This window comes from Acanthochromis polyacanthus, chromosome 11 (genome assembly GCF_021347895.1).
Source record: "Acanthochromis polyacanthus isolate Apoly-LR-REF ecotype Palm Island chromosome 11, KAUST_Apoly_ChrSc, whole genome shotgun sequence".
NCBI classification, from domain to species: Eukaryota; Metazoa; Chordata; class Actinopteri; family Pomacentridae; genus Acanthochromis; species Acanthochromis polyacanthus.
In genome coordinates this window covers 17,988,443-18,004,340 of record NC_067123.1, presented here as the reverse complement: position 1 = coordinate 18,004,340, position 15,898 = coordinate 17,988,443, and the positions used below count along the sequence as shown (strand labels likewise).

General features: G+C 38.3%; 1 protein-coding gene across 12 annotated transcripts in view; it reads left to right on the top strand.

Moving 5' to 3' along the window:
- Positions 1 to 15,898, top strand: part of thrb (thyroid hormone receptor beta) — a 152,996-nt gene that overhangs the window by 78,596 nt on the left and 58,502 nt on the right. For 8 of the 12 annotated variants that reach the window (XM_051955803.1, XM_022191891.2, XM_022191892.2 and 5 more), the window contains one exon: positions 14,516 to 14,582. The exons of the other annotated variants lie outside the window; for them this stretch is intronic. The gene's annotated coding sequence lies outside the window, so the exon portion shown is untranslated. The remainder of the gene's footprint in view (positions 1 to 14,515; positions 14,583 to 15,898) is intronic. 12 annotated transcript variants of the gene reach the window in all.

Sequence of the window (15,898 nt, the reverse complement as noted above, 5' to 3'; positions counted from 1 at the left end):
AGCCGGTGCATTGTCCTGATGTGACCCAGACTCGCTAGCAGAGGCGAAGCAGCAACTGTCAGACTGAAAGGGAGGGGCGTGTGAGTGTGTGTGTCAGTGTGTGCGCTGTGGAAGGTGGTTATGTTAGTCGGCAAAGAGATGCATGAAATTTGGATGTTTTTTTCGACTCTTTAGCTACCAGTGATGCACTTTTTTTTTTTCCACACGGTAACATGAGCCTGTATGTCTCCCACAGCAGTCTGCCGTCACAAACACACACATCATTTTATCTACGTATGTAATCTTTTGCAGTCCTTATTAGACTGCTACTCATGATAGTTTTCTCTGAATGTTAAGACAAGATTGATGTCCTTTTCTGAAAAATAAATCATTTCAACAACTAGTTCGATAGAAAAAAAAATGTGATATTACACTTACATGAGGATAGACCATCAAACCAATTTTACAAATAAGCACATCTAATTGCTGACAATCACATGTTTTGTTTCCCTTTAATTAATAATAACTAATAATCAGTAGTGTGCTATTCTGGAGCTGCAGTTTTAGTTTTCTTGCAAAGTAATTAAACCAACTCTGCAATTCATCATTCCAGATCTGTTATGTCTACACACTCTGAGCTTTTTATTCGGAACACCTCTTCTTTGATTGCAATAAGGCTGCACGATATTAGAAATAAAACTGACACATTAATGTGTTGTTTTTCTGCTCTATATATTGTGAAACTGGGAAGAATTAATCCCTCTACAAGGACTGGGGTGATTTTCTAGGTGAGTGCGTCTGCAATGAAAGTGAAAAATACTTTTAAAAACAATGACAAATGCCATTTGGAATCTTTCCCATATGCCGTAACACTGGCAGAGGCATCTGAAATGGTTATTTGCACTCTTCATACAGAGCCTTGGTGCTGATTTAATGAGCTGTGTTGCCTCGTGTGGCGACTGCAACTGCAACACACTGCAGACAGAGCGTCTGATTTCAGTGGACATGATTCTTTGTTTCTTTTTTGCAGCCAGGTCTTCCTTCTCTGTGTTTCTGTTCTGTTCCTCCTTATTTTGCTGTTTACATGGGGCGCAGCATGTCAAAATACTTTGTGTTTTTTAAATTACAGTTTTTGAAATAACTTTTTAAAAAAACTCTGCCTGTTGTAGAACCATTTAATGGAACTCAATTATATTCTGTCAGACAGACTTCTCTTGTAGATTAGTCACAGAAAATTAGAGCCATGTGAGTTTTCCATCTTTATATCAAGCAGCAAGACCAGTTCTAACACAATGTCTTTGAATTCATCTGCCTGACATGACGTTGGACTTCCCACAATGTGACTATTGTGCATGAGTACGCTGTGATGTCGATGCTGAAAGATTACATTGTTCAGCCCTAAATTGCAATCCAGTGCAAAATTTACAATCCGTCTAATTCCTCTGTACTGGAAAATTCTTTGGCCCAATGGTTGTTGTTTAGAATATGCTAAATAGTAAATGTCGTGACTACAAGTTGTAACAGCTCTGTCATAAATTCAAATTTCACAAAGCTCTTTTGTTTTCAGTTTTTGATGGGGGAAAGGTACTAATTGTACTTATTGTTGACAGTGTAATGGACTTCATTATGTTGTTCCAAATATTTCGTCCACCCAAATAACTAATATGTGAGGGGGGCAAAGTAAAAAGTGGAATGTACTGTATCAGCTTGGCAAGACTGTATTGAACTACATGAGAGAGCACAGATGTTCCTCGTAATGTTCTCAGTGAATGTATATATTATGTACTGTATTGATTGTGTGTCATTTTACCAAAGGCCAACCCAAACACACTTTTAGTTTAATGTGTTCACTTGATTAGCGGCATACACTACCGTTCAAAAGTCACTTAAAAATGTCCTTATTTTTCAAAGAAATGCATTTTTTTCAATGAAGATAACATTAAATGAATCAGAACTCCAGTCTAGATATTGTTAATGTGGTAAATGACTATTCTAGCTGGAAAATGGTGGTTTTTAATGGAATATCTACATAGGGGTACAGAGGAACATTTCCAGCAACCATCACTGCTGTGTTCTAATGCTACATTGTGTTAGCTAATGGTGTTGAAAGGCTAATTGATGATTAGAAAACCCTTGTGCAATTATGTTGGCACATGAATAAAAGTGTGAATTTTCATGGAAAACGTGAAATTGCCTTGGTGATCAGAAACTTTTGAACGGTAGTGTAAATTTATTTCATGTTCCTTTAGAATTATCATCTACATGTTGCCTTCATTGGTTGTCTTTCCAGTTACTAAAACAAACTGTTTTGTTATTTTTTTGTTTTTTTAAATAATTGTGCATACTTTCATTTTCTATTCAAACACATCTATATAGTGCTGTTTGACTGGTATATGCTGTCATTGAGATGGTCTATCCAGACCTTTGTAAAATTAGTTGTAGCAGTGTTTACAGTGTTGACTCATTGTGGTTTCAGCTGTTTCTTCAGCTTCTGGCAGCTCCATTTGGCTCCTAACTTCTGCTAACTATGCTAGGTATCTTTACCTATGTGCTCCTTTATTTTAGCTTAGCTTACTTGAAGACAACATGTCCCTAAGGGGTGGTCTTTTCAGCCCTCTGTCTTGAGTTTCTGCAATGCTCTGAACAGTTTCCTTGACATTTCATATTGCTTGTTTCTAATCAGACTACTTCTATATGTCCATATGTATTTATTTTATGCCACTGTTTGATGTACACAACTTCCTCACCATTTTTAGACCCTGAAATAGTTATGTTGGTGTTGTCTTCTAGGCCTAAAAAGTCCCACTTGTCTGCTTCTTTATTTATAATAGTTGAAGACTGGGCTCAGTAAGTGCCAGTACAGTTTGCGTGGGTGTGGGCTGCATTTTTACTTCTTTAACTTGACTTCAAAGCGGGACAGCCTTGAGCGTTGTACCATTTTGTGAAAGATTCTTTTTTTCTTCCTTTTTCTTAGATATTCTTTTCAAGGATAATAAAAATGCCTCAAAGGTCATTAAATTTGCTCAAAAGGCCTGTGCACACACACCACATAAGAACTAACCCCTATTCTTCAATGCTTTTCTTTATATATTTTTTTCAAATTCTGTGTGGTTGGTTCTAGTTATCAGGATGCTAAAATTTTGGCAACACGAGTCCTCATAGGATTGACAAAATCTGTTCTAGTCTGGGGTAATTTCTATGGAGAGTCCCGGAAATCCAAATTAACTATCAACCCCACCCTGTCTCCTACAAATGAAATTCCTGCACAACTTAACAGCACCAGCAAATGGGCTTTGAAGGACATGTAACCACTGTGTGTTGTTCTATGAGTTACTGAGGTTTATATTCAAGAATCTAGATCATTCAATGCTTTTGAAATTCACTAACCTTAAACTCTGCAGAGTTAACATTCATCTCCATCCACTATTGCATTTCATATTTCACTTTTTTCCATTCTGCTTCTTTACTTTTTTTCAATGTCGACAAATGGCAATTTATGATTTGTTTAAATATGCCCACAAGAATTGATGTAGTCTTTGGGTTGTTGCTTAGCGACTGACTTATAATCTCCTTGTTGTCCAGCGTGATGTCATCTGTGATATCTCTTTAGCCAGTCAATATGGAATCTCTTCTAGCAGGCAAGGATAGCAAGATTCCAGGTTGTGCTTTGGTTTCAGCTCCATGTGTTTTCATCTTCAGGCCTCGTCAATAGGAGCTGCAGCAGTGATTTCCCTGTTACCTCTGACATCATCTGAATCCTCTTGCACACATAAATCATCCATCTGCTATCCGCCATGTGCTGTAACATGAGTTCCAAGTTTGAATATGAGTGTGATCTGATCACACCCATCTTCAGTCTCAGACTTCATTTTCGTCTGAACTCCATACCTGTAAAGCTTAAAAACTGCATCCTGCATAGTTGTGACTTCATCATGTTGACAAAATCTGTCTGTGGTAGTTGCTGTTCCATCAGGTGTCTCCAGGAGGACATTTTGCCATGACAAGACACACACTGACAGACTAAATTTATGTACGTATTTGAAACACAAACAGTAACTTCAAATACCACATTACGATAGTGTTTATTGCCAGTCATGACGGCATAGCTGGTCTCTTTCTGTATGTGTGTCATAATTATGTGACGATCAACATTTATTATTTATTTAATTAGTATGTCTGTCTGTCCGTCTGTTTGTCTGTCTGTTTGCAACATTACTCAAAAACGGACAAATGGGTTTTGATGAAATTTTCGGAGAAGGTCAGAAATGACACACGAACCAAGTGATTAGATTTTGGCAGTGATGCAGCTTATAGTCTGGGTGCACGGATTTGTTTAAGATTTCTGTATCATTGCGAGATATCAGCACGGCGTCACTGTAACTAGGACAATAAGTGAACACTATGTCATCTGCCTGCTGATGATCACATGATTATGATCCTACTACAAATTGACCGCTGCGGACTTTTCGGAACTTATCCATTGGAAATGATAGAAGGAACAACTGATTAAATTGTGGGGGTGTTTCTGAGTCCCTTCAATTCTCACTGCCTGCTACATATTTAGGTCACGCAAATCGGTATCCATACATAACGTACATAAGCATAACACATGCCTCCAAAATGCCTAGAAATGACTAGGGATGTCCTGATTCTTTCCAAGAGGTCAGGATCAGCCAGTCAGGGCGCTGTTTAACTCATCACTATTGGCAGAACCTGAACCTTATCTTTGTCACATGTTCTGTCACACAGAAAAAGATTGAGCTTAAAATTTTCCAAATTAGCAAAGGAAAAAAAATTATATATATACTTTTATGTTCCAGAGAAAGTGATTTTAAATGTGCAACATCTACATTAAATCTATCTGCTTTGTATTTCATGTAAATAGAGATGGACACTGTGAATTTACTGCTGCAGTGAGATGAGTGTATTGCTCATGACATCACTGTTGCAAATCCTGAGATCAGTGAGTTCATTTGGAGTCAGAAAAATAAAAACAAAAAAGTGCAGAAGTGGTTTAGATGATCTGGTTTAAGCCGTGCTAGTCAGGGGGATGATTGTCTCTATGCTCACAGTGTTACCTTAAGTGCTCCACTTTCCTCCTACACCAAAACACTTGAACACTGTCCTTGACCATGGCACTGGCCTTCAATTTGGACAGAGGATAGAGAGTTCAAAAAAAGGCTCCAAAAATAAACCGGTGGACTGGAATGGGCTTTAGTTCGTGGAAAAAAAGTATAGCGACATGACATTTTCTTGAGTGAAGAATTTCACCTCCACCACAAAGTCAGCTGCTGCCAATCACTAAGCTTTATGTAATATTGTTGGACAGCAACGAAGTAAACTTTGGCATCCATTTTAATCACAATCGAAGCCTGATGCTCTCTATTTACATAATGAATTTTACTTTTGCTTTCTTGTTCGTCATTGAATAAACAGAATAAACATCCTGTGCTTATTTTTACCTGATTGGACCGAAGAGAATAAGCTGCAGTGATGTGGAGCATTTGAACATTTGGTAACCTGCAGCCTCCCACAAAACCCATAAAGACTCATCGCGCGCCTGGAGCACAACAACAGCGACAATACTGCTGTAAACAAGTGGATAGAGACTTCTCACTGCAGGAAAGGTGGAGTGATCATCCCCAAAGCCACTGTAGCTAATGTGAGCACATTCAACAGAAACACCACCACATGTGAATCACAGGAACAATAATACCACATTGCTGTTTGTGAGCTTTATACATCAGTAGCATCAGACATAGAGTTGCATCTTTAAAGCTGCACTGTATTGTGCAACTCATAATGGAGAACTCCCAAAGAATTCTTGTCCAGCTGCAGTTCCTCTCAGCTCTGTGGAGTGTTTTAGCCTCTTTTAGCTCATTGTTTTGGTATTCCTAGTCACAAATACCCTGTTGTCAGACCTATTTCTAGCTGAAATTGTTGTTCATCACGAAAGCTCTGATTTTGTGCTCTGTACATTTTCTGCTCAGAGGAAACATCAGCTATGTAAAATTAGCAAGAGGCTTGTGAACACAATGGAGTGTTTCTGGTGTGGCCTGAAAACCAATTAATGCTACTTTAAAGACCCCTTTAGAAGAGAGTTATGTTTTTTTTTTTTTTGACGGACGGATGAATGGACGTCATAGATCTGCCCATTCTGGAGAAAACAATGCCATCGAGTTACATCTTGGCCATTATTTTCATGAAAAAATTTCATCAGCCACCAGAGGAGGACTTTAAGAAACTATATTAGGGCTGGACCTGAATATCCGAATATTCGGTCGTGACGTTGGTATCCACATTCTGATTTTGAGATCCGAATATTCGGATGCACCGATCTTAATATTCGGCTTGTCACCCACCCCCGGTCGGACGTTACGAGCCAAACCAAATATTCGGAAATTCGTCATTAACTGGGGCCAAATATCCGGAGCCTAGAAACTGCTCTTCAGGCCAGGCCCTACTATTTATATACACTACCGTTCAAAGGTTTGGGGTCACCTAGAGAATTTCATGTTTTCCATGAAAACTCACACTTTTATTCATGCGCTAACATAATTGCACAAGGGTTTTCTAATCATCACTTAGCCTTTCAACACTATTAGCTAGCACAATGTAGCATTAGAACACAGGAGTGATGGTTGCTGGAAATGTTCCTCTGTACCCCTATGTAGATATTCCATCAAAAATCAACCATTTCCAGCTAGAATAGTCATTTACCACATTCACTATGTCTAGACTGTATTTCTGATTAATTTAACATTATCTTCATTGAAAACACTGCTTTTCTTTCAAAAAATAAGGACATTTCTTAGTGGGCCCCAAACTTTTGAACGTTGGTGTACATGAAACACTGGGCAAACATTTTAAACAGTTTTTTTTTTTTTATTAGTCCACTGCATGCAAATTGCAGCAATAAGAAAAGTAGAAAAATTAGTATTTGGTGTGAAAACCTGTTTCTCTATGCAAACTCTTGTCAACAAGAACCACATACATTTTAGTCTCATTTTTGTCATCATCGTTCATTTTGTACTCTTTTCTGAAGCATTTTGAGGCTGCAGCTGTCAGTCTTTGTTATGTACAGCTGTTTACAGAAGCTGATCCACTGACTTGTTCCTGGTCTGGATTTAGTTGGAGAAGAGAAGCTGAAACGTTTTTTTCTTTAGTGAACCTCGAGAGGATGATTCAGATAGAGTACCGACATTAGTCCTGAAAAATGACTCATTCTGGTACCATGAAAAAGATCACTATGTGTAACATGGTCATGTTCACGTTATATTCACATCCACATTGTGTAGCTTTTATTTTTGTTCGTCAGTTACCGCTTGTGATTTTTTTCCCTTCATGTGTGATTCAAAGTGGACTGTAGATGTAATTCATATAATAAATTTCCTTTCTTCCATTAACTGGCAATATTCGATTATATGAAAGTAAGAGACAGAACATTATAGAATTCTAAATGCTTTTTGTTAGCGGTGGTGCCATAGGTTAAGCAACTAAATCAATTTCTGAGAATGATTTTGTGCAGAAGAGGAAACTTTAATCAGTCAGGAGCTTCAGTGTGTGATTGTACGGATGCTGCAAATTGATGAATCAGATGTTCTATTACACCAATAATTCTTTCATTTGTCAATTTTTCACATTATTTTACTCACCAACAACTACTCACAACTATTGTCATGGTTCGTATTTTCAAAGGCTACTTTTTATTCAGTTCGAGTGTCCTTTTTGTTGTAAAAAATGGTCATTAACAAATGTTTTGTCATAGTTTTTCAAAGTACTTGGCAGGTAGATTGTAACAAGGATCTTATCGAATTTGTCACAGTTTTCTGTGGATTTAGTCTGTCTTAGTGTCTGCTGTCATTTCACGCAATCCCAACATGATATTGAGATCAGGGCTCTGTGGGTGCAGACCATCTGCTGCAGGATGTTTCATTCTTCATGTGGCTGAAGAAAGTTATTTAAGACTGTGGTTGTGTGGTTGGACTCGCATTAGACACTGATCAGATATCTCACTGATGATATGGTGTGATGGAGAGGAATCTAAACATCTACAGTGGGTGAAATATGTTCACCGTACCATACTTTCCACTGCTCATGCTCACATTTTGTATATTTTCACTGCAAATAAGAGATGCTGTAGCACCATCCAGAGTACTGATTTCTGGGAGTTAATAGTGAAGTAATTACAGGCTAAGTACACAGTACTAATCAGACTGGAAACATGAACTAGGGATTCACAAGTTGGGATCACAGGCACAAAAAAAGCCTTGCATTCATTAAATTTCCCACAGACCACTTGACACACCCCTGAGGAAAATGTTGAGGAGGAGCTGTGCCCTACCAGCCTCTACTTAACCGTTTACAACCATTACAGCTCAGCCCGTCAACACCCATTTAGACATCTTTTCTAGACTTTCTCCAGGCCCAGACACAAAGTCTGAATGTCCTTTCTATCTCACTTTTCTGCCATAGAACCCGTTTGTGCGTTTAGCTCACTGCACTGGAAAAGATGAAGATGACTAACAGCAAAAGTGGATGCTGAAAATGTGCGTCACATCGTCAAATATAACTCGCATCACCATGGAAACTGAGTGTATCATTGGGTGTTTTTTTCACAACTCTGTCTCTCTCCCAGACACACTCGCACACTTTTTTCATCCTTCTCCTTGTGTCTTTCTTCACCCAGGAAACATGCACGCTTATTTCTAAAAGGATAATAGAATCACAATCCAGGAGGACTTGTTGAAAATGTTTTTAAAAAACAGCTTTCTTTGCGTGCGTGCGTGCATGTGTGTGTTTAACCACTAGAATCGGTTTCCAGCAAACACGACAGACCACATTCTCCAAATGATTGGTGTGTTTGATGCATCAGCTACAAAATCTAATTTTTTTCAGTTGTATGCTTTTCTTAAACCAGGGGTGTCAAACATGCGGCCCACAGGCCAATACCGGTCCACCAAAGGATCCAATCCGGCCCGTGGGACGACTTTGTAAAGTGTAGAAATGACAGAGAAGACATTACCTGCAAATTGTAAATTTGTAAAGCTATAAATTTAATATAACTGCGAGACAATGAGTAGTTGTTTTGATCATCAAGTAAAATACTATTCTGTTCATTGTTCTTTTGTCATTTTGTGTCTCATTTTTGTAATATTTTGTCTTGTTTTGTTGTTGTTTTTTTGCCTTCATTTATCTGTCATTTCTCATGTTTTTGTCATTTTGTGTTTCCTTTTTGTCTTGCTTGTGTTTTTTGTCGATTTTTTTTAAGATTGTTTCTCGCTTTTGTCATTTTTTGTTTCGCTTGTGTCATTCTTTTGATTTTCATCTTTTTTTTGTCATTTGTCCATTTTTTTGCTATTTCATAAATTTTTTGTTTATTTTGTGTCTCTTTTTTTGTTTTGTTTTGTGTCATTTTCTTTGTCATTTTGTGACTCGCTTTTGTCATTTTTTGTCTTGTTTTTGTCATTTTGTGTGTCATTTTGGTATTATATTGTCTTATTTATTTTGTTGCCTTTTTTTGTCTTTTTTGTCAGACTTTTGTCATTTTGATCAAAAAGTAAAATACTATATTGTTCAGTTCCAGATATCTGTGACTAAATGTTTTGAGCCTTTATGCCATGATCTGTAGGTTGTAATATATAAATGATAAACTTGAATTTATTTTTCTTCGGAAATTTCTTTATAGGTTATTATGCTGTGATTTCCCTGGACCGGCCTACTTAAAGGCATTATGGAGGATGTTTTTTTGTTTAATTTGTCTGATTCACATAAAATGAATATACTGACCTTTAGTGGACTTGTATGTATGGTCTCTAAAAGAATAAAAAAATAAAAATAACTATGGACATGGCAGGACCTGAAAAACATCAGCCAATCAACGCGCTCGGACCGAGGCGTTTGGTTTGCTCCCTTTCCTGTCAATCAAAAATCTTCCGGCTCAGGCCTAGTTACGTAGATTACGTACGCCTTGGACTTGCGTGTTTTCTGTATGTGTTGCTTTGGTATATCTTCGTAGTTAGCTGGCGACTTGTTTTGCTCATCTTTTTTACATAATGGCAGATAAAGATCCAGGGGGACCCAGCCGTAAAAGACAACTTCACGAGTGCTACGCAAGTTTCTGGAGGGGGGCGTTTCTTCGTAAATGTTAAGAGGGGGGAGGTTAGAGGGGGTGAAGGAGAAGTTGTATGTGCGCATGCGCATGCTACGTTCAAAGTCGTAGGAAATTAAATCTCCTCTAATGCCTTTAAGATCAAATTGGGATGAATGTGACCCCTGAACTGAAATGAGTACCGAAAAGTTATTGCCTGATTGAATACAAGATAAACCGACTACTTGACGTGGAAAAGCCAAGTTATAAAGTACTTTACAAAGACATAAAATAAATGACCATATATAAACCTTTAAATATAAATAATTGGCCATGTGATGTTAAACAAACTCAACATAATACAAAATCTGATTAAAACACAATTGTACCAAAAACAGGAAAAAAAATTAAATAATAAAAAATGTTCAAAGCCTTTCTGAAAATATACAATTTTAACAGATTTGAAAGAGGAAACAAAGTGAGATTTCCTGTTTCCCAGCATGCCTTTTTAGAGGTGAGGGGACCAGACTCCAAAGGTGTTTTTAGGATTAGAATGTTTAAGGTATAATCAAATGCAACCACAGTTATCCTAAAAAGTAATCATTCACATTTTGAAATCCGTTGTAATACATATGAGTGACAGTGTAGGGGACTCTAAAATAGGTGTTACATGTAAAAATGACTAATTTATAAAAAAATTTTGTATGTAATTCAGCGTTGTTTGTTGTTTTGCAGATTTAGTGACCCAAGAGAAACACATTCTCAGTCAATGGAATTCTTAATGAGACAGTGAAGTCAGGGTGAATTTTAGTAATGACTAGTCATCGGTGTTGTCAGAGTGGGCGGCCTTCCACCCAGTTGGCCTACTTTTTATTTAACTGTCTGGTAAAGATAGGTTTAGAGTCGCTGGGTAAATTTGGGATGCTTTCTTTTACAGTTTAGGAGTCTTACATCAATAAAAAAGGGTATACTTCAAAAATACTAGCCCCTCTTCTTATGTGAGTGTCACATTTTTAAGGCTGACAGGAAACTCCTACCTGATGATGGCTACAACCAAATGTCACTTCACTTCATTACACCTAATTTGAAATGTTTTTCTATTGCAGTCATTCTGTCAAAGACTGAAAACGCTGTATGTAAAAGTTCTTACGTCTGTTCATATGAATGGCAACATTGCATGTCACGTTGTCTGAAAGACTTTATTTTTTGTGTGACTCCTGTTGTGTCTCAGTTTAACTAGCTTATCTCATTATTTTTGGTGGAACACAAGACCAGAAAGAATCTGGGACTTTCCTGCATTTTATCTAATATAAAAGCCATCAAAAGGGAGTTTTTTTTGTTGCCACAGTCGCCTTAGGGTTCAGGCATATGAGATCTGTAAAGCGTCTTGAGACTGTTTGAACTGTAATTGGCGCTATATAAATAAAATTGAATTGAACTGAATTGAAAGCACATTTGACCCATTAGACTACACAGCATGTAAACTTAATATAAGCTAAAAGAAAAGATTAAGCCATCATCAGAGTGGTTCTCAGTAGGAATGGTGCAGTATGTCAGCAATGTGATTTCGACATTTGTGTAGTTGTGAGACAACCTTTTCATTAAAACTGAGGTATGCAGTGTTACCATTTGGCCAAATATCGATCTTAACCTTTCACCATGTTGTAATTCAAGTTGTCTGAGAGGAAAGTGGACTTCTGCAGCACCTGCAAAAAATCTCCCCCATGATGGGAGATTTTAGCCAATCATAGAGGCCTTTTCTCCTAATCGCATGAGATAGTATTAAAAGCAACAAGGTCCATGGTAAGGAGAGGATGTGGTGATGCAATGGCTTAGCTGGAGGACTACCAGGTAAAACCACAAATATGCGTTGAAGGAAGCTCGTCCGGTGGGAGGGGCTTAGAACAGAGAAGGAAGAGCTTCAGGACAAGGCTGTACTTTCAAATTTTGGTGTTTATCTTTTATTTACTTGGTTTTCTATTTTCGTTTTGTTTTGATTTTCAGCCATTTTCAGATTTCTGCTTACTGCAGCTTTAAGACATTGAAAGTATGTGTATACTGGTGCTACATCAGCCAGTCAAAGTGCTGTATACAAGGTGTGTTACACACTTCCTGAGGGGCCCAGAGTGGCTTTTGTGAATAGGCACCAGAGCTGCAGACAAGAAAACTGTTGAGATTTCGTGCCTAAAAAGGGTCGGACTTCACTGTCGTCATGCATAATGTCTACTTAATATCGTGCTGGTGTTTTGTAACATGGTAGATGGTAAAATCGTTCACACATGTATAGGACCATTAACAATTGTAGCACTTTACATAGTGTTTCTCACTCTCTCTCTCTCTCTCTCTCTCTGTCACTCACTCACTCACACTTATAACATGATTCTTTTTTCTGTTGGTTTCTGTAAATTTAAACTCTCAGAATCCAAACCATTTAATGAATGCTGAGACTAACTTTCCGAAGACAAAAAGCTAGAGCTTCTCCAGGTGAAAACATGTCTCTTCAGGTGAACTTTGCCTCTGAGCTCTTTTCTTAGAACTTTATGCAGCCTTCTTGCAAACATCCTGAGCTGGTTGAAAGGGAAATAGTTACCTAGAAACAACAAATTCATCAGTGTACCATGAACAAATTGATAATTCAGCATAACATATAAATCCATGTAACATGTGAATAAATGATAACTTAAGAACTTACAATCAATTTGACTTTCAAAAGGGGGCGGGGGTTTAACTGCCAGCCTTGCAAATAGTGGACATCTCTGTCACCTGAGCTATGTTCTTCTAGTAGAAACCCCAGCAGCCTGGGATTAGGCCTTGGAGTCAACCAAGAACAGCCCACAAGCGTTGCCATTTCAGAGATTCTCTATCCCTGTTTGTCAGAGTCGCTCAGGTCTTTACATTCACCCTTTTCTCCTGCATTGAATAAGGTCACAGCTACAAATTACTGACATCTGAATCATCCCAGACCTTGAAATAGCATTGGTGCACAAGGAGTCATATGTTTTAGCCTTCAAAAATAATGTCATAAGCATGTTTTACTTATCAATTAACTTGATAAAAGGCACAATAGAGAAAAAGAGTAGATCAAATGAATGTTTGATTTAACCACCTTTTTCCTCTCCTAGACATGACTGTGCTCCAATTTTGTTAAATTTTGGCACCAGTCAGATATAGTCCTATAAAAACAATGCAGCAATTTGTATTTATTGTGTCAAACTGAACTTTAGGAGCAAAGTGCGTGTTTGGCGACTGCAGCACAATATGCGGTGACAGAAGTGAACTTTAACCAGCCGAGACTGAACAGAGTAACCAGCTTCTGCAAGAGAATGAGTGCATGCAAATGAGACCCGAAGAGGATATGAAGCAAGCAAACATGTAAATGAGTGTTACATACAAATAGGACTTGATTATGTTGTACTGTTTTGGATAGACAATATTATTAAAACAATTATTGCCTGTCAGATGGAAGTGTGGCGTTACAATTCCCCGCGACGAGTTGCAAATGTGCGTGCACGCAAGCACAGACAACACATGCAGGGAGGAAAAGCATTCCCATTAGAGCGCTCATTAAGTCTGATTACAAGTGATTACCGTCTGTCGGAGAGAGATGACCAGTCCAGTCCTGCCACTGCATTAATGACAAATGCGTTCCTTTCTCGCTCTCATCATAATCAAACCACCTCCTGTTTTCTTTTTTCTTTTTTTTGTCTCACTCCCTTGAGACCCCTCCATGAACTTAACAAACCCCAACATTCACTTCTGCTTCCCTGCACGTGCTGTTTTGCCAATGTTGCTTTATTTATAACCATTTTCCTCTCAAAATGGCGTTCTCTACTTCAGGGGCTGACGCAACACAAGAAGCGTACATTGACTCATTTGAGGGCATTCAGTCCGAAGGGGACAAGAAGTTGGTACTGGGATTTCTCTGCCTTTACTGTAGTATTTGTGGTCGTAACCACATGTCTCTACCACCAGAGGTTAAGCGCATTTTAAAGCTGCTGTGGGTGTTGCTTTGTTGAGGTAGTGCTGCAGATAGTAGGTCGTCTTTGCCGGGTGTATTGTCTGACTACATCCTGCTCAGCACAACAAGGTGTTAAAACTGATGATGCATTTCACCGAAATGTACTGTATTTATTCCTGTTAAATTGTCTCAACTGGCTGATGATTTCAGAGAAATGGTGTTAACACTGTACATACCTGGACTGCGGTTGTTTTTAAAGCCTTTGCCCTTGCTAGTGAGAAGCTTTTAAACTTTAAAACCCACCTGGAGCCTTGGGTAAATTTTTAATGCCACGGCAACATGTTTGCGATCGTCTCTGGCCTTCCTGTGGACCTACAGGTTTTCATAGCTGGACTGTGATTTTCATCTTGGGTGCTCATTAGCCTGACCGGACTCTCTCTCTCTCTCTCTCTCTCTCTCTCTTTCTCTTTCTGTGCGTGTTTTTGTAGGTGTTTCTCTCGGGGAGCTCAGCGGCTCCTCAGTGCTGCCCAGAGTCAGACTTCATCACTTCCTCTGGTAAGACCTCCATGTTGCTCAATTCCACACAGTCAGAGTTCTGCAGCCTGTAGAATGCCAATAGAAAGTGACTCTCTGCACTAGATCACTCTGCACATGCGCGCGCACACACACACATACACACACACACACACACAGTTTCCAGTGTGTCAAGCAGTTGTGAGCCATGATGTAAATGTAATAAGGCTCAAACCTTTGTTTATGTCCCAAGCTAAATCATTACGTGCCAGACTGGTTGATCTCCCTGTTTACTCTGTTTCTTGTCTTTGGGTTTGATTGTTGCCAACTGTGTGTGTGTGTGTGTGTTTCTGTTTGTGTGTGGAGAAAATCATAGCACCGGACAGCATCGTTAGAATAAACAGTAAAAAGTAAAAGCAAGGAAATTATTCTCCGTTTCTGTTAATGTGAATGTATCTGTTACAAGTGAATGTAAATAAACTGTGTACCACTGTTACATTTATAGATATATATTAGTAATGATAAAAAAATAAATCTAATTAATTAGAGGCTTTAATTGATCACAGTTTAGCAATATTTGGCGCAATAACCAAAGTTTTTCAATTCAAACAGGTTTTCGTTGACGACTGAATCGATGAATAGACATATACGTGAACTCAAACAGCAAAAATGTTTGTTTCATTTATATTTATGTGTGTATTTTTCACTTGTATACTACATTCACAGATTACTGCAAACTCGTCCGATTATAGCAATTATATTCAACATTTTAAGACTTTCTGTGACCTGAAGCACTTTCAATGTCTTGAAAAGTGGTCTGTTATGGGCTGGCTACACTATTTGCTGATATGAGGACAGAGCTAACGTTAGCTCAGGTGCTAAAAGCAACGTGTTTTACATTGAGATGATTCCGTTGGCTTTTCATGCTGCGGAGATGAGAAAACACTTTGTTGCACAATTTACACACAACCACTCTTTTATCCAAGCTGCCATCGGGAAGTTTTTTGAAAGAAAAATTTCCGCACACCAAGCTCAATTCAGTCTTCAATCACTGTTCACCAAACTTTCTTGTGCTTTGACAAAACTCCGTGCTTTCTGTGCATCTTCTTATTTTTAGCTCGTTTTGTGGTCTCTACCAGCTCCTAAGGAAAATACTGAGCCATTCAGCTGCACAATATTCCACCATCTTCACTTGTTAGTCTTTGAAGTGCCTGTCAGCGGTGCTAAGTGAATAGTTAACCGTATATTTTAAGAGTTTTTTTCTCTGGAAACGGCTGCGAAATGGCTCACTTTGAGATATACAGCTTTACAAATACTTTTGTTGCATGGACAGCAGCTGAATCTGTAAGATCATCACA